Source organism: Leucopleurus acutus (genome assembly GCF_964270905.1).
Source record: "Leucopleurus acutus genome assembly, chromosome: 9".
Classification (NCBI taxonomy): Eukaryota; Metazoa; Chordata; class Mammalia; order Artiodactyla; family Delphinidae; genus Leucopleurus; species Leucopleurus acutus.
Window position 1 is genome coordinate 13,496,051 of NC_139144.1, and position 18,758 is coordinate 13,514,808.

At 44.6% G+C, this 18,758-nt stretch overlaps 1 protein-coding gene across 3 annotated transcripts in view; it reads right to left on the bottom strand.

Annotated features, from left to right (window-relative positions):
* The window catches only part of HECW1 (HECT, C2 and WW domain containing E3 ubiquitin protein ligase 1), a gene marked incomplete at both ends in the record, with an annotated part of 472,369 nt that overhangs the window by 197,129 nt on the left and 256,482 nt on the right, over positions 1-18,758 (bottom strand). The window lies entirely within an intron of this gene.

The window sequence follows — 18,758 nt, forward strand, 5'->3', positions numbered from 1 at the left end:
GCTGGGGCCAACTGTGGGTGCTGTGGCTTTCAGCACATACTACTGTTCCTGCTGAATCTTGCCACGAGTGCACAGCAGTGGAAGCTGGAAATGGGGGTCAAGCGAGGGGTGTGCAGGTGCACAGCTAGAGGGGCTAGCTTCAGGTAAGCACAGTGGTGCAGGCCAGTGACAGAAACCAGTGCCTAATTTGGGCCCACAAGCAGCTGTGGGGGCTTTGGCTGTTAGTCGTGCTCTCCCGTGGCTGTACGGTCTCCCCTTGAGTGTGTGCACACAGTGCAGGCTGATGACAAGGGTCAGGCTGGCAGCATGCAGGTGCACAGCTGGAGGAGCCAGCCCCGAGTGCATGCACGATGGTGGTCAGCCATAACGGTGTAGAGGATGGCATCTTACACTTGTGCATCCTCAGAGGCCTGGGGTGGCTCTTGTTGTGGTTCCCAGGCTCTGGCAGGGGCAGGGAGGGACCCAGATGGTTTGCATGAGCAAACGCGAATACCTGTGGGGCAAAAGCTGCTAAAATCTGCAGTGGTTCCACTGCAGGTGTGCTGGTCATTGGTTCCTTCTTCATTGGTAAAAGCTGCTGGGTTTGTTTATAGAGCAGGCCACTGTGGACCACCATCACTCCTACCTCATAGCGGCTATTGGTAGATCCTGCTTTTCTTCCTTGTTCCTAGCCATCTTGATTTTGCTGGTCCGGGTGCAGTGAAAGCCAAGAAGGACCTTTGTGTGATGCCCCCAAAGCCTGGAGAAGCTGGTTGCTCATTCTGCTTTCCCTTTCCTAGTGAGGAGAACTCTTTCTAGCTGGGGAGTTCTCTTCTGGTGCTGAGCAGTGCCAGCCTGGGGAATGGGATGATGCAAGCAAATGAAGCTGTCTTCCTTCTCTTCTTGTGTGATCATTCTCAGGTTTTCTGTTGACTATGTTGCTAAAGTTTCTTAAGTGGACTCCACAGATCTCCCAGAGCTGTGTTTGTTAGTGGATAGCTGTCTAATTGTTGATCTTTGTAGGGGGACAGAGATGGGGTCTCCTATACCAGAATCTTGATGATGTCATTCTCACAGTTTGTTTCCTACTCTGCTATTTAACCAAAAATTGATCTTAGCCATTGGTTTAAAGATGATTTTATATAGTATAATAACCAATTAATGTTTTATTCCTACTTTGCAAAGAGATGAAAAATTCAGGAATGGATGTTGAATTTCCTGAATCTGGAGTGAACAGATGGACAGTCTGGGCATTTATGGAGGTTGTGATAGGCAGGTATACAATATGATGTTGAGAGCTCGAGCTGGTTGGTGCTCCCCTTTCTCTGCCAGCTCCTCCCCGTACCATGAGGCTCAGAGACAGGCAATCAATTCCACTAATTCTCAGTTTTCCTTTCTAACAAATGGAGGCCAGAATAGAACTACCTCACGAGTTCTCCTGAGAACGAAATGAGATGAAGCACGTACAACACTTAGCATGAAGGTTGGCGCATAGTAAGTGCTCTAACTTAGGCCAATTATTATTTATATTGTTAGTTGTTTTTTTAACCTCTGACCTTTTATTATTAAGAATTATGTTAGCAGATTGTCTAATATTTGATTCTTTACTTTACAGACCAGAAACATGAAGCACAAAGAGGTCAATAAAGGGACATGCTTGGCTGGCTGTGAGAAAGAGATGTGACCAAAAGGTAGTTCTGGAGGCTCTCTCAGCCCTTTCCCTATGGCTAGATCATTTTTCTGCTAAGGCAGACATATATTATAAATATATACCTCAGGACCACAAATGGACTGTCTGCTGTGCCACATTCATCTGGATTAACTTAATATGCTTGGAGTCTTGTCCATATTTTTCTATCCTCAGTTTTCCAACAAATTCATGTCAAGCTGCTCTTTTAATCATTTTTCAAGCAAAACCTGGCCTTAATGAAATAAAGAAAAAATAAAAGCAACAGTGCAGTGAGCTTATGTTCACTTCTACACCCTTCATTTGGCAGACGAGAGAGCTGATGAGTGCATCTCCCTCAGCTCACTTTGGAGCTGATCTTAGGGCCCATGGACCTGGGATGAGGGACCATGGTTAGAGATCCTGGGATGGGTGGCCATGGTTAGAGATCCTGGGATGGGGGGGGTCACAGGGCTGATGTGGGCAGGGAGGTGGGGGTGGGCAGAATTTCTGGAGGAGTTCCATCAGAAGACAGGAGAAGCAGGTAGGGAGTTAGGGATCAGGCTGAATATAGGGCAAGTACTTGTCAGCTCATGGGGGAGGAAAGCTGTTTGAGGCAGGGCAGCATTGCTTTCTCAAGGACCAGCACTGGGAGTGGGTTTCTATGTTATGTGGGTATTTAGGAATTCTGGACTGAGTTGGGATAGCTTGTCTGCTCTGTTTCCTCCTCCATCTTCAACTCCCAAACACCAGGAGGGCTTGAGGGGCCCTTTCAAGCCTTTGTGGCAGGCAGAATTCTAAGACAGGGCCCCAAGCTTTCCTGCCCCTGGTATATGAGCCCTGCATAATCCCAGGGACTGTGAGTTATTCCTGTGATTAGGTTACATTATATGTCACAGATGACTTTGAGAGAGGGAGATTATATTGATGGGCCTAACCTAATTACAGGAGACCTTTAAATTTGGGTCTGGAGGTGAGAGAGGGAGAGAAAGAGGGAGAGAAATAAAGGGAGAAGGAGTGAGAAAGAGAGAATCGGAGATTCAAAGTGAGAAGGATTTGATGTGCTATTGCAAGTTTGAAGAGGCAGCAAAGAAATGGGAACCTCAGTCCAACAACCACAAGGAACTGAATTCTTCCAACAAGATTGAGCTTGAAAGCAGGATTTCCCCTAGAGTGTCCAGATGAGAACTCAGCCTGGCTGACACCTTGATTTCAGGTGTTAACCTGCAGTACACTGAACAGAGGACCCAGCCGTCTGTGCTGAGCTTCTGACCTGCAGGACTGTGAGCTAATACATGTCATTTTAATTGCTAGCTTTGTGGGAATTTGTTCTGTGACAATAGGAAACTGAGACAACTTTCTTCACTTCATTTCCTTGGTGATCCAGAACTCATTTTCAACACATTGTTTTGCCTTGCGAGAAACATCTGCCCGATCACAGAACCAACAACGGTTATGTTTCTCCTGAGCAACTGTGGTCAATTTTCAGCACCTTAGAAACTATGAAGAGTATAACTATCCTTGTTCCTTTTCTAGCAAGGACCGATTGAACACTTAGAGATCAGTGTGCCTGCTACTGTCACGGGCACACTTACCTGATCCTGGAGCCCCACTCTTCACTGGCAAAAAGTACATGCTCATGTATTTTGAAAGTTAGCCTGAAATCTTTTCTGGATCAAGGCAGGGCATGTGCATGTGTACACACACACACACACACACACACACACACACACAATTTTCTTTGTGTTTACAGACTTTTAGGACACTTAGTAGGGCCAGAAATTGGCAGCTCATGATTAACAATTGAATTCATAGCTTTAAATTTAAAACACCAGGAGAGGTGTTTGGAGGCAAAGAAAAATATATTAACTATATTATTTGGAAATATAGCTACCTGTTCTAAAAATGAGTTTCCCAACTTTTTGGAAATACATGTGTGTGGATAATACACTTGATACAGCATATAGAATAATTTATGCTCTGCATTATACATGTAAGACTATCTCTCTAGTCTCCTTGAATGACAACCTCCCCTTAAGTAACGATCCTTTTATCATCCCATGTTCCTTCTGTAACTGCAACCATTCTGTGTGCTGACGCACTGACAGGTCATACGAAAGTCAAACCATGGCAGAATATATTCTGAAAGCCAGAGGGACAGAAGTCGGGGAGGGTGTCACAAAAGTGCATGAGGGGGAGAAATGCAGTTAGAGAGGTGAGCGAGGGGCTGCTGTGAGTGTCACAGGGGGAGGCTTGCCCACCGTCATCACTCCTGAGGCCCTGGAGAGCCAGGGGGAACCTGGCATCTTCTGTTAACAAATTAATCTTTGACAAATGGGGCAACCCACTGCTTCACTACTTCACAGTTGGAGATGTGACTGAGGTTTGCTCAGAAGGCTGAGGATTCCTGAACTGGGAATCTCTGGATGAGAAGGAATGAGCCAGGGGAGGACGGGGAGGAAGGATGCTGTGGGCAGAGGGAAATGCAGCAGCAAAGGCAGGGAGATGCACACCAGCTTGGTGTTTGGGGAGCCACAAGCCCTTTCACCTCCCTGGGCTGGAATGTGTGGTGGCCGTGCGGCTCTGCAGGGGATGGGCAGTTCCATGTTTGAGACATTTTAATTATTTTTGTTTCTTTTTTATTGTGGTATATGTTTAGGAATTTGAACTTTACCATATAGGCAAGAGACAGCCATTCAAAGTCTGGCTTTATTTTTCGGTAAATAACATTTTAACACATATATGTGGAATCTAGGAAAATGGTACAGATGAACCAATTTGGAGGGCAGGAACAGAGACGCAGATGTAGAAAATGGATGTGTGGACACAGTGGGGGAAGGGGGGATGAGGTGAACTGGGAAATTAGGACTGACATATATACATTACCATGTGTAAAATAGATAGATAGTGGGAACCTGCTGTACAGCACAGGGAGTTCAGGTCAGTGTTCTGTGGTGAACTAGATGGGTGGAATGGGGGGGTGGTTAGGAGAGAGGTCCAAGAGGGAGGGGATATATGTATAGATATAGTTGATTCACTTTGTTGTACAGCGGAAACTGACACATCATTGTAGAACACGTATACCCCAATTAAAAAAAATAAGATAAAATTTAAGAAGTAATATGTACTCATTGAAGACGATCAGAGATGCTCTGGACAGGGGACTGCAATGCTTAGATTGTGCTCTGAAGGTTCACTGAGCGACAGCCTAGAGGCCACAGTGCAGGGGTTTTCTGTAGGGGCAAAGGGCCTCTCCAGACCAGGGGAGGCAGACCCTGTGGGGGTGGACCAGAATCAATCCTGAAAGCTCCCCAGGTGAGTCTGAAACCCAGCAGGAACCTTTGGGGCTCCTGGGCATGGAAGCCTTTCCATGTCTCCCGTTTCTTGTTTCTAGGGAACAGACTCCAGCCTCCATAACCTTCCCTGAGTTCCAAAGGGCAGATCTGAACAGTTGCTAAGCAGGGAAGAGAGGGGATGCAGAGACAAGGGAGGAGCAGTCAGGAAACAATAGTGCAGCCTTGGGGCAGGATCCTGGTTCCCCCTCAAGGGATACACATAACAATACCTTTGAGCTCTAAAACTCCCAACAAATGGAAGATGTCAGCATTCTTCATTCCAGAGAAGATCACCTGAGGCCAGATGAAAGGAACCAGAGAAGCTCATCAAGAGAGTACCTGATACCAGATTAAAGGAGTGCAGGCCCTGCAACTCACTCTAATCTTGTCAGCAATGCCACCCTCGAACCATTGCCCTAAAACTCCTCCCTAATCCTCCCAGGTTGGGGGACACAGTTTTTGAGGGGCGCATGCCCACTGTGTCCCCCTTTGCCTGGCAAAGCAATAAAGCTATTCTTTTCTACTTCACCCAAAACTCTGTCTGAGATTCGATTCAGCACCAGTGCACAAGGCCGAGTTTTTGGCATCAAGTCCAGGGTGGACCCCAGGCTGAGAACCATGAATTTAGAAAGCACAAGATAGAGGCAGAGGACTAATTTGGAGACAGCTGTAATGGTCCTGGCAAACCCTAAAGAGGGTCTTGACAGTATGGTTAGGAGGGCAGAGCAGAGGCTTGTACCATTGGATGATAAATGGATGGAATTTGGTGACTGATTGGAAGAGGGTGTTGAGGAAAAGAAAGGAGTCCCTATTTGGACTATCTATTTCTTTGTACTCTCTTTAAATTTAGCATCTCTTTTTTTTACAGATTATGAACTTCCTCAAAATCACTGTCCTTCAGATGCTGGTTTTGTCCTTTACCACCAGCAAGTCCAGCTAAGGATGGAGGAGTGACAAGAATTAGGTCTTTGCATCTAAGTCTATGAGGTTGGAGGGAAAAAAAATGCTTTAATTCTACTTTTTAAAAACAGCTTTTAAATTAATGAACTGCAAAACCTTTGGGTAAGTTAGATCATAGGAAGTATGTCAGCTGCCTTTCCATCTGGATCACACAGTCTGTTCAGTGAAAGACAAGGACTGCATTTTGCACAGAGCTCTCTGCAGCCACCCACCCCCTCTGACTGAATAGACAGGCAACGTGAGGGATCACCCGGGGAGGGATGCACACGGTTCATCCGCAAGAGTGTGTGGTGAGACTGCAACAATATTTACTCCTCACAGAATGAAAGATGTTCCTGAAAAGATGCCTATAAAATGATTTTGCTTTCATATAAACCATTCCCCCCTCATTGACTTGCTTTAAAATTTCTAAGATGTATTCCCATGGAAAAATACACCTAGGTTCTAGGCAAAATGTGTGTCTCTCTCTAGTGCAATGTCTGTTGTCCCGTGACATGGCACAGGGATACTCATCTTCCATGAGAAGTGAAGCAAAGCCCACTAAGGTCCACGGATGGGCTTGTTAGCCCCCAGGCACGCTGCCACCTCAGGGCCCTCATCCCCTCACAGCAGCAGCTGCCTTACCTCCAAATGCATCATGGAGGCTCCTGCTCTCACAACTTGCTGGATCACGTGATGAGTGGGTACCTCCCCTTCTCTCAGATGGCAGGAAAATTCTTGCTGTTTCCTTAAATACTGGTCAGCATCCAACACCCTCTGCCTTTCCAGGGGCTGTGTGGGAAGCCGAGGTCCACCCTCTCGTTGCCCACATTGTGATTTTCTAAGACAAGGTCTCTAAGCAAAAGACTCACTTGGGCACTAGAAATAATCTGTAGTACTTCTGACCTAGTTCTTTTCCCACATGTTAAACTATAATCCACAGTTCAGGCATCATTTTGAACTACTCCTCATTCATCCATCCATCCATCCAACCATCCTTCCATCTCACAGGTACTATTCTTGGGGCAGTGAATTCCTTTAAAGAAAACATCTTGATTATACTCCAATACAGATGTTAAAAAAATAAAAAGAAAGAAAACATCTTGAATGAAGGAATTAAACCCTTGATTACGGGTAGTAACTCGTTATTTGTGGCACTTTCAACCTTTCTGTATATTGTTTAAATATGCGTTTAGCTTCACGGAAATCTATGTATTTTGCAACCAGAGAGGTGAAGGAGACCCACAGAGAAACAGTGACAGGATCAGCTCATGACACTCATACTACAAATCAATTCTTACTGTATCCTCACGACATGCTGGGCAGATGCTGACAGCATCCATGGCATCATTTCATCTCATCCTCAGACAACCTTTTAACGGTCTGATGAAGCGTGTCCTATTTTTATCACCCATCTATATTGCTGTAGATTCAGAAACTGAGCCTCAGAGAAGTTAAAGGCCACCAAGTTAAGCGGCCGAGCCAGGGTCTGGACCCATGCCTATTGGGTACAAATGTTCTATGGCGGGCCTAGCACATGCCAGGTATTGTTCTAGCCAGTGCCGGGAAACAGCTCTGAATAGGACAGGCAGGCGCATCCTTGACCTTAGAGGCTATACTTTAATAGGGGGAGCAGATGCACAGAAATTACACCATGCGCACCATGAGTGAAAACAAAGCATGATGGAGCCTGGAGAGTGACTGCAGGTGGGTGGAGTCTGTTTTACATTGGGTGGTTACGGAGGCCACTCTGAGGAGGCCTTTGACATTGAGAAAAATCCTAAATGAAGAGGGGGAGTAAGCCATTTCGGCACCTGGGGTAAATGTTCCCAGCATCAAGTACAAAGGCCCTGAGGGCAGACTGGCTTGCTGTATTCAGGGGTGGGAAAGACAACCAGTGAGGCTGGAAATAAGTGGAAAAGGAGGAGACAGCAGTAGGTGGGAGCAGGCCATCTAGGACTTGAAGGCTGTGGAAAGAATGTTGTATGAAAAAAGCCACTTTTGAGCAGAAATGTTACGTGATGAGATGGGAAAGTTCCAGCAGAGAGGAGAATTGACTATGCAGGAGACAGATCTCAGGACCAGAGCTTCTTAGAAGGCAAGATGGGCTAGGATCCTGCGCACAGATAGAGAGGTTGACCTGAGACGGTGGGAACAAGAAAGAACAGAGCCTGTGAGTCCATGTGCAGGCAGGTTAGCAGAGTGGGTAGTGCTGAGGCAAGTTGGTTGGGTTCTGATGGCCTCCATTGTCTCAGCGAAGGAAGGCAGGTCATCAGCTGACAGTGGAGAGGGGACAAGTGCTATAGGTTTGAGGAAAAAGAAGAAACTATGAAATAGCCTTCTTTAAATGTGGGAAAGGTGAGTGCTTCCTGGCAGTGCTAAAGGGCCCTTGAGATCTGTGGTCAGAAAGACGCTTCTGCTGCCTAGAACAAGTAAAGGGGAGACAGAATTGGGTTTAACCAAGGTTGGACTTTGCCAGATGAGGGTGACAGAGAGATAAAGGGGCAAGTTATATATGGAGGAATCTCAGCTAAGGAGGGAGGTGAAACATGGGTGCAGTCGTGTAGTTAAGATCAATAGACTGCAGGCAAAGAAGCGAGCTGCAAAAGGGAGAGATGATGGTCCATGAGTGGTGTACTTGGATCTGAGAGTTTGGAAGCGATGCAGTCACCGGTGTTGGGAAGACCTAGAATAGAACCACGGGAGCCGACGGCTGAGGTAGGTTGGCCTTAGGAACTGAGAAGCCAGAGCGTGGGATGGATTGCCCCTTTTCTGTGAATACGGAAGCCATCAAGAATCATAACAGAGGTATCTCTTAGCTGCATGTTATAGTACCAGTCTGGGTAATAAGAACAGGAGTCACTGAGTTTTGCTCATGCTCATTTACAGGATTAGACTCGTGGAGGACAGAACCCTGGACCCATAACTACTACTTCTGGACCTTAATTCTACATGAGTAATCCTGATGGTCAGGAGTATGAACTCATCATCTTCTGGTATCTCTGTTTCACTGTTTGGCAAATACAGGGCAGTGGGGTATTTTCTCTAACATTCGGCAACAAATGCTTGCTAAGTGAATGAGAAAAGGCATTAGTCCCATTTTAATTCGCACAACCCGAGTTAAGAAGAAAGATGGTGAGAAAATGGTATTACCCGTTACTTTATTCCATTCTTTTTCTGTATTATTCAAGAAAGGATTCTAAGAGTGGCAACTGAGTGTAAAAAGGAATAAGGCAAGAAATGCCCATGTAACTGTTGGGTTTGGGTATCCAACTGGCCTGAAACGGTCCCTTTGTCCCCCTTCAAATGCCCACAGCTAGGAAGTCCGAGAGCAGGGATTTGAATCCAGTTCTGTTGGATTTCAGTGTGATCTTCGCTTCCTACTCTCATTAGTCCTACAAGGTGGACTAACGTCCAACAAGGTAGACAGCGTGTTTGTGTGTGTGCATCCCCTCCCCCACCCATAAGCAATAATTACCCCCACGTCCTACACCTGGAATGGAGGTTGTCCATACTTTCTTTTCAGTTCCAAGTATTTCAACAATGCGTATTTGGGATGTCTGAGGACGCAATGCAGAATCTTCCTAAGGCAGGTTATCTGAGAGAGCTCCACCCATAAACCACGGGGGGTTGTTTCAGGTTATAAAGAACTCTTTGAAAAGTTAGATTTTCCTGCTTGAATAAACCTCCTCCTTGACAAGTCTCCCCCTTTCCTCACCAGTAGTCACCGTGCACCCAGGAAAGCAAAATCACCTCAGATTGGCTAAGTCGTTAAAAAAAAAAGGCAACTGAAGAGACTTAGAAATTGCTAGAAAGGGTCTGGAAAGAAAAAGAATAATGACTTCAAGTAGCTAGATTAAGAAAAAAAATCTTAGGTTAATGTTGCCAATTTTAAGCAAGGAAGATTTTTTTTTTTTTAATCTGAAAGTGTAACACGCAAATAGGCTGATAAAATTAGAAAGGCTCCAGTTAAACTCAGGGAACTCTCTAAAACAACCTGTTAGTGACTGTGTAAGTGAATCTAGCTGGGTGCACAAATAGCTGTACCCATGAACGGAAGCATTAACGCTAAGGTTCTACTAACCTCCTGTGAAACGCAGTCCTCTTTAGGTTCTGACAGAGCAGCCATTTTTCGTAAAAGTTAATTGCAGTCAAGAACGTGGGCAGGGAAATGGTCCACAGCCCTGGGGGGAGGTATAAGAAGATCCCGAGGGTCAGACTCTGCTTTGGATCCTAGGGCTGCCCGATAATTCCGACTTCCCCGTGGCTGGACACAGACAGGGGCCTTTACACCCTCGCACGTGCCTGAGGACTTCACTCATTTAAGGGCTTCTGCTACCTTTGTTAAGAGCAACACAGGAAAACTCCAAAGGAGAAAAAAATTATCTCCGTGCATCAGAATGCACGGGTTTGCTCCTGAGTTTTGGGGACTCCTTAATGAAACAGCCCTGGAGAAGACCCCTGATCTAAAAGTGTGGGCCCTGACTCCCCGGGCAGCCAAAGTACCTTAAATCCGGGGCCCAGTTCAGGTGGTTGAAAGGGGTAGGACCTAATGATCTACCAGACGCAAGATTAATTATTGTGAGGGGCAGGGAGGGCAACAAACCCTTGAGTAAGCACGTTTGACGGCTCTGCTCCTCAGGCCAGTCTTGTAGGTCATGTGTTTTGAACCAGAGAAATGAGGAGAGCAGAGTTAATCCGCTCGTTAGTCAACCTGAATGCTCTCCTCATAGACCAAGAAAGACAAAAGTACTGATGTCAGTTTGCTGTACAGGATAACTGTGGAACTCTTAATTAGGTCTGAAATTGGTGGGTGTAATGGAGGGTGGCCCTCTGGGTGTGGGGAGGAGACCACCTGGCCTGCCCTTCTCTCCAGCTGGCATCCCAACCTGTGTGGGCAGTGGGTTACTTTCCTGCTTGAGGTGGGGAGGACCTGGGCCCTACCTGCCAATCCCAGGTATCTCTGACCTACTGGATGCTTGATACCCTGCCTTCACTCACTCTGCTCACAGGTCAGATTTAATTTACTATGTCAGCTCTGTGAGGTCCTTGGGAAGGAAGAACTTACCTTCTCTCAGACTCCTTCCCCGAAGGAATGTTTTTCCCGGAGTGTGACCGCTGAGTTGAACACTTGAGCTGAAAGATGCAAATCTGGAATCTTTATAATTTGAGATTTCTTATCTTTCAGTGAAATGTTAATAAAAAGTGTTTTTATAGAAAGGCCATTTAGGGTTTAAACCAGAGTGTTTTCAGCCGGACTTTTGTCAACCTGATGGCCAGTTATCGGACACTTTCTGTGTAAAAGCCACTGTGCCAGTGGCCCGGAGGGTCCACGGAGCCAGGTACTGGCTGGCCACCCTCTCACTGTGACACTTGTTAACCTTATTCCAAATGCTGTCTCCAAGGCCAGAGTCAATCAAAAGTCCTTCCTTTCTGCAAGTTCCTGAGGCTCTTTGAGTGGTAGGATTATGGGTGATTTTTTTCTCTTTGTTTATAAATATTTCCAAAGAGGATATATTATTTGCGTATTTTTAAAGTGTTAAAAATGGTGACATCCTATATACTTATTTTGGTCCTCATTTTAGTTTAAAAAATCTCTAGTGTTTCATGGTTAAGTATTGTAATGGATGAGTATATGTTTGTTTTGTTGGATTGTGTAGAAATGATCAAGTTCATGTAAATAAAAATAAAATAAAATTATATATATATATAACTGCATATAAACATATATGTGTATATATAAGTGTGTGTATATTTATATTTATATGACCAGGGAGACAGGACTGGCTCTTTTAGATCAGGGGTCTTCTCCAGTGTTGTTTCATTAAGAGTTCCAGAAAATTAGAATCAAATCCTGTGTGTGTGTGTGTGTGTGTGTGTGTGTGTGTGTGTGTGTGTCTGTCTGTCTAATAACAGTTAAAAGATAGATAGATGAATGATTACTCCTGGAGCACAGAGACTGCAGCAGATGGCTGGGATAGACTCTGTCAAGTCAACCCAAGGAGACAGCGGGTCTCTGTTATGGACCGAATTGTGTCCCCCCGCCAAATTCATATATTTAAGCCCTAACTCCCAATGTATTTGGAGATTGGGCCTTTAGAGAGGTAGTTAAGGTTAAATGAGGTCTTTAGGGTTGGGCCCTAATCCAATAGGGCTGGTGTCCTTATGAGAAGAGGAAGAGGCACCAGGGGTGCAGACACACAGAGAAAAGGACATTTCTGGATACAGTGAGAAGACAGCGGTCTGCAAGCCAAGGAGAGAGGCCTCAGGAGAAACCACCCCTACGGACACCTCGATCTTGGACTTCAGCCTTCAAAACTGTGAGAAATAAACATCTGTTGTTTAAGCTGAAATGAGGCTGGTGGGGAAACTTTATCAGGAAACAACAACTCCAGACTCAAGACCCCAAAATACCACGTTAGAGCGAAATTTGAACCTCTTCCCCTAAAACTGAACAAATTTCTTAATCTTGGGCCAGGATGGGATCTGAACTTCTGGGGTGCCTCTTAGGGAGGGGTGACTGTGGGCAGGGCCTGGGTAAATCCTCCAAGAGAGGATGCCTGTTGTGGCAGTGACTTCCCTTCCGCTTCTTTCTCTTTTGGAAGAGTGAGTCCATCTGATGTGTTAACCAAAATACAAGTATCTAAATATCACCCTGCTTTAGTTTAATCAGAACCTCAAGGGACTTTTGCTGAAGCTACACATGTGAATAGCAGATCCCCACACTCTGGGTTAAACTGGCATAGACAAAATAAAGGGCTTGATCAGGAATCACGGCTATGGTGTGCAGATGATTGGGTTTATTCCATCTAGAAAGCCCTCCATTGTGTTCTGGGCCTGCCCATCCCTGCTCTTCCCAAAGTGTCCTATAGGTCCACTAACACGGCACATGGAAGAGTCCCTTGTCATTGCCTCTTTTCTCATCTGTCTCCCCACTACTCACTTGTCCCATCCCAGGCAGGTGGCTTCATGAGGATGGGGGTTTATCTTGTTCAGTTTTCTGTACATTGTAATTAGCATAGTGGTTTCATGAGGACAGGGATTTATCTTGTTCAGTTTTCTATATACCTAGTCATTAGCATAGAGGAGCTCACTCACACATATTTACTAAAAAAAATTATTGAAGCCACAGGCTACACAAAGATGCATGAAATAACTGTGCTAAGCAGACCTTCAAAGTGGGGGGATCAGAGGACTGCATGTACTGGCAGGGGGGTAGGTGCTGAGGAGGTGGGAGTGGGTCCTGGGGAAAGAGGATCAGAGGCAGGAGACTCTGAGCACCATAAATCACTTTGCTAAATTAGGAGTGAGATGAAATGGGGCTGTGGATTCTCAGCTAGAAGAAATTATATGTTCTGTCAATATCTGTCAACCTCTCTATCCCCCTTAGAAACTCCATTCCCATTCCACCCATGGCTTTGTGGAATGGAGACAGAATTTAAAGCTACAATAGCCCAGAGATCTTGTCAAATACTGCCTCACAAAACCATTGTAAGGCTCACCAGTAAATGTCTGGGCAACACTGATCCCTTGCATGTAAATAAATCATGTGTGCAATTCTAGCTTAAGCACTTGACTTTACACTGATCCTGTTTCATCTGTAGCATATGATTAATAGCTTCTACAAATCGAAATATTCCCTTAAATTCTCCCCTAAGGAAAGTCTAACAGAAATATACACGAAAGAAAGAAATGAAAAATTAGAATATTATACTGTGCAATTGCTTCAGACTTCTTGCAGTCTTAGTGTAACAGATTATTTCATTCAGAAACCAATTTTCAGAATATTAGAGACTGAGTCCTAGACTTTTGTCTTATCATAGGATCGCCGATGAAGTTCCTTTTTAGTGCCTGGTTTGACATGCTGCAAAAAATAAATCATGAATGTGTTGGTGAGGCAACAGGCAAAACAGAATAAGTTCATAAAAGGCTCCTATGGCTATTACAAAATCCAAGTCATAAAAAAAATATCATGTCATCTTCCCAAAATGTCATGGGGCCAGGTTTCCAGATCAGGACTGGAAATGAGGGCAGATTTAAGAATATGATATGATTGTATGGCATGAATCTGGTGAGATCACGAAAGGCTTGATTCTGACTAAATCCTGACGAGGCACTGTTGTCTGATGATTTAAGGAAAATGGATCTAAACTTTCCTCAAGCTCCTCTTTCCTTGTGTAGAGGCGATTCTTCACATAGCATAACTGATTAAAAACCGAAATGGTGAAAAAATAACTGTTAGGAAATGCTTCTGTCCAGAAGTTTGTTTAAGGCTGTCTCTGACTCGGGGGCTGTGAAGATCACTGGCCAGTCTCTGGAGGATCTCAATGCTGGGGCCCCCTTCCCTAGAGTAGTACAGTGCGTCCCTGTTAAAAAGAGAAGATAAACTCTCTGCTCCTTCATGAATTTTTTTGATTCTCCCTCTTGACACATTTTGGGGTGAAGTTGAGACTCTATGTGGACACACAGGATGAAGGGGACCCTTTTGGTAAATTGGGAGACCTTCATCCCCAATGGATGATACATTGTGATTGATGGTCACCAAGAGCACCTTCCATTGGCAACAGGGCTTGCCACTTAATCTCTGCCAAATACAAGGGCACAAGATCATTTATTACAAAACCCAGGTGCCTTCCAAATTCACTGGCTTATGTTCTAACAATTCTAGATGGCTGGTCACATCAGTCACCTGTGAATTAATTCTGCAACTAATTTTGTGGGAGTGTTTTCTAGCTGGTTTCATAACTTTAAGTTAGCTGTTCCACAGCTGTTTTATTATGATTTAAAATACGTTTTGAAAGATCTGCTTTTAAAACTCTCAAGACAAATATTACTATTGCCAACCTTAATAACTTAGAGTTTGATCACCTATTTGTCTGTCGCAGGAGACCCAGACTATCTGTGGAGGAAAATCCTGACCTGATCCTACCTTAGAGTATGGATTTAACCTACATTCCCAAGGAAATGTCCTATTGAGTTGCTTTTTTTTTTGAGAATATCGACTCTACCTTTGCTTAGGGGTCTGACAAAGCAAATGAATCTGTGAACATGAACTCACAGAAAGATATTTCAAGTTTTGGCAGAGAACTTTACTTTGAACTTTATGCTGTTCAATTATTATCAAAAGCTTGGTTTCAGAGACACTAGATGAAAATGGTGGAAGAAGAAGAAAAACTTGAAACGTTCACTTCCAACTTCTAGAAGTACACACTATGTAAATAGATAGACAATAGCAATGTGAAGTAAGGACAAGAAACATCCAGCATAATGAAATCCTGAAGGGATTTCCACAATTTTTAACATTGGTGAAGACAGAGTAAGAGATACATTCTTGGGCTACACATGGTCTGGCCTCTCAATCTGGGGGACCCTCAACACTTGGCCCCAAAGAAGGTAGGAACATTCCATCCTCTGCCTGCCCCCTCACTCTAGTGGTCTCTTCCCCGCTCCTTGGGCCCCGCCCCCTGGGCTTGCAGGTGTCATCGCTCCAACAGCCACCTATTTTCTGTGTCCAGAGGTCTAGTCCCCAGGTCTCAGCACTGCTGGGGGCAAGGGAAACGTGGTGGCCACTGCAGTGCCAAGTGACTGCTCCTCAGAGCAAGTCTTGGAAACGAGGCTCAGGACTTTGAACTTATACTGAGAACAGCTACGGATGCGTCTGAGTCTCCGCACTATGGGAGAACCCAGCAGGCAGAGGGAGCGCCCTCATCCCATCCAGAAGATGCCCACCTATCAGAGGATGTGTGATGGTCCCACAGAGGGAAGGGCGGATGTATAAACCTCCTGTCGAGACACAGACCTGGAGGGAGAAGCTTGAAGGCTCACAGTGGAGAGTGCACTGAGCTGAGGACTATTTATGCATAGATTTCTGTCCCTTGATGTATAAATGGAGAGAGGAGAAAACTATCAGAGGCTTATTCAGAGACTGTGAAGCACAAAGGGAAGAGAGCCTGGACAAAAATATTGAGAGGAAGAGCTTACTTTTGAAAATGATTTTCTACAGAAAAATAGAAGAAAAATATAAAGGATATGCTAAGTGCTCCCAGTAAGATACAAAATCCATGAAAAACAAAATGCAGGGTGATATATGGAGAAAATGAAGTAAGTTATATGTTCTTTAGACCTGACACAATTAGGTCTGTTCCCCACCAGGCCTGTGACATTTCATACCCCTGTGATCTTGCACATGCTGTCCAGGCTGGGCCTTACCTCCCTTCCAAACCTGGCAAAGTGCTTTTTATTCATGCTGGCTGACTCAGCCTGCACACCACCTCCTCTGAAAGCCTTCCCAGGGGTTGCAGGCACCAACTCACTGATTTCTCTGCACACAGCACAGTGGGTTTTCATAATCCAGTACTGGACATTTCAGACAGTATTATCATTTATAACAGAATAACTATGTCTTCTCTATGACACAGCTTATATGACATGGATCTCTATGACCCTTCCTCATCACAGATTCTGATATACAATTAAGACTAATAAATAAATGAGAGCCTCTGAAAGATAAATGACAACCTCTTTTTATCACAGGGACCTCAACAGATGTCAGTAGAACAAAGGCAAAGATAAAGGGAAATGAGAAAAGAAACACACATAGTGAGACCCTGTTCTGCTCAAAGCATTGAAGTGCTCGTTATACTAAAGGAAAATGGGAATCTTTTCCTTCCTTTTCAAAGAATTACGGTTTTAGCATAGTGCCACAAACTAACACAATGACTTTCGGGACATGATATAGTGGCCATAGAGAAACAACTCTTCATAAGAGATTAGTGCAGCACCAGACATCCTCAATTCAAACATGGATACTCAAAGTTTATTGACAAGTTGATTTTGGAAAACTTGAACAGCCATTTCTGCTTAGAAACAGTGAGCTTAACTCCCATACCAAACTGCAAAGGCTTATTCAACCTGGAAGTCTGCTAGATTATATCAGTCACTGAACTGAGTTGCAGAAAGCAAAGGCTAGATTTAATTAAGCTCCACTAGCATATAGCCAATGGTCACTTAACCAAAAAATGCTTCCCGCCTGTCTCACAGCTGTGCTGTGAATCAACTAGAATAATGCAAGTAAAATGCCTTTGAAAAGTACACCATGGTACAGAACAATAACGTCCACCAAGAGTTTAACTATTACAGAACCCAAATGCACATTAAAATACTCTCTTGCAGGAAAATGCATGCTCTCTTCTGCCACAGGGCTCATCACCTATGAGGCAGTGGGAAGATTACTCTCTGCCCCGGCCAAGCCTGCCAGGGGAAAGCTGGCCAAGCGTGCGTCTGCACCACCTAGACTCCACTTCCAGCCTCTTCCTTCTCTCTTGTGTGTTCAGTGCATTCCTGCTTTGTCCGCCTCAACCCACCTTGCCTCTGGTTCAATTCAGACCCAGCTTCACTGCCTCCATTTAGCCCTCGCTCCTGCCTGAACAGCTGGCAACATGCTTCAGCTTTTCTGTGTACGCTCTTTGGAAGATGGGCCTTACAAATGGCTCTGGAAATGGGGGTCCGGCACTCTGGGGATACTTCCTCAGATTCTCACACTCAGAGTCCTGACCCACCCAGTAAAATGACAGACATCACGTTCCAGTTTGCAGGGAGAGCATAGGGAGAAATGGTGGGGCCAGGGAAAAGTGTGTCTGGTACCTCCCTTGCTTCTCCCTGCCCCGCCCGCTGTGTGTCCCCTCACGGGAAGCCCTGTCCACTCCCACCCTCCTTCTGCCCCAGCCCGGTGTCCAGTTCTGCTCCATCTGCAAGAATGGAAGCAGATGGGTTCCTGGTCCTCAAGCCTGTTTGTCTTACTGCTCCCACCAAGGACTCAATGCAATCCTCTTCAGCACATGGAAGAAATGACTTGTGAAACAGCAAATAGTATCTTTGGAAGAAATGACTTGTGAAACAGCAAATAGTATCTTTTAGAGCCGAAATTCTTTCTGAATCATTCACATTTCATTTGAATTTCTCTCTTTCTTCCTTTTCTCTCTCTCTCTCTTTTTTACATAGGAGAAAGACCCAAATCTTTTTTACTTACACTAGCGTGACAAAGTCTTCAGTGGTTTTTGTTCAGCCTCCCCAAGTCAGTCATTTTTAAGTTACGTGAAAGGAAAAGGAATGCCGTTTGTAAGGAGATTTCAGCTAGCCTCATCTGATGTATTGCGAACTAAGGTAAGAAGCACAACAGAGGTAAAAACTAGACTGTAATTGAGGAAAAGATGGCATTTATCACCATAGAACTAAGCAGAGCCACAAAGTAGGGAACAGAAGGTGTGATTTAAATGCCTGATCTACAGCTAGCTAGCTGTGTGACCCTAGGTACATCACTTGAGTTCCTTGGGCACACTTTCCTCATTTATATAAAGAAAAAAAAGGATCAGAGATTCTAGTCTTTTCTAGGCCTGTCATCTTATAATTCTATGACTAAAATCAGTCTAAAATCATAAATTCTATTCCAGAAATTTACTTAAAAGCCTAAGAATTTTGAAACATACAGAAATTCAAATATTTAACACGCAAGGAATCAAAAAAAAAATGTGTTCCAAAGAGAGACTTATCATTCACTGCTATTACGCATGAGTCTATTAGAAATATCTGGCTATCTACTGAAGCCTGACATTTCTCTAACAACGAGTGGTATGTGTGCCTTCTAATAAGTTTACTTCGGATCTCATTCCTCTTCAGGATTTTGAGATGCGTTTCTATCTGTCTGTCTGTCTACCTATTTATAATCTATCAACATATCTCCATATGTGTGTGCACACCCCTACGCCCAACACACACACACACTAAAACATACGAACAGAGCAGGAAAGTAAAGAAGCGCCAGAGTTAGTTCTGACCAAAGA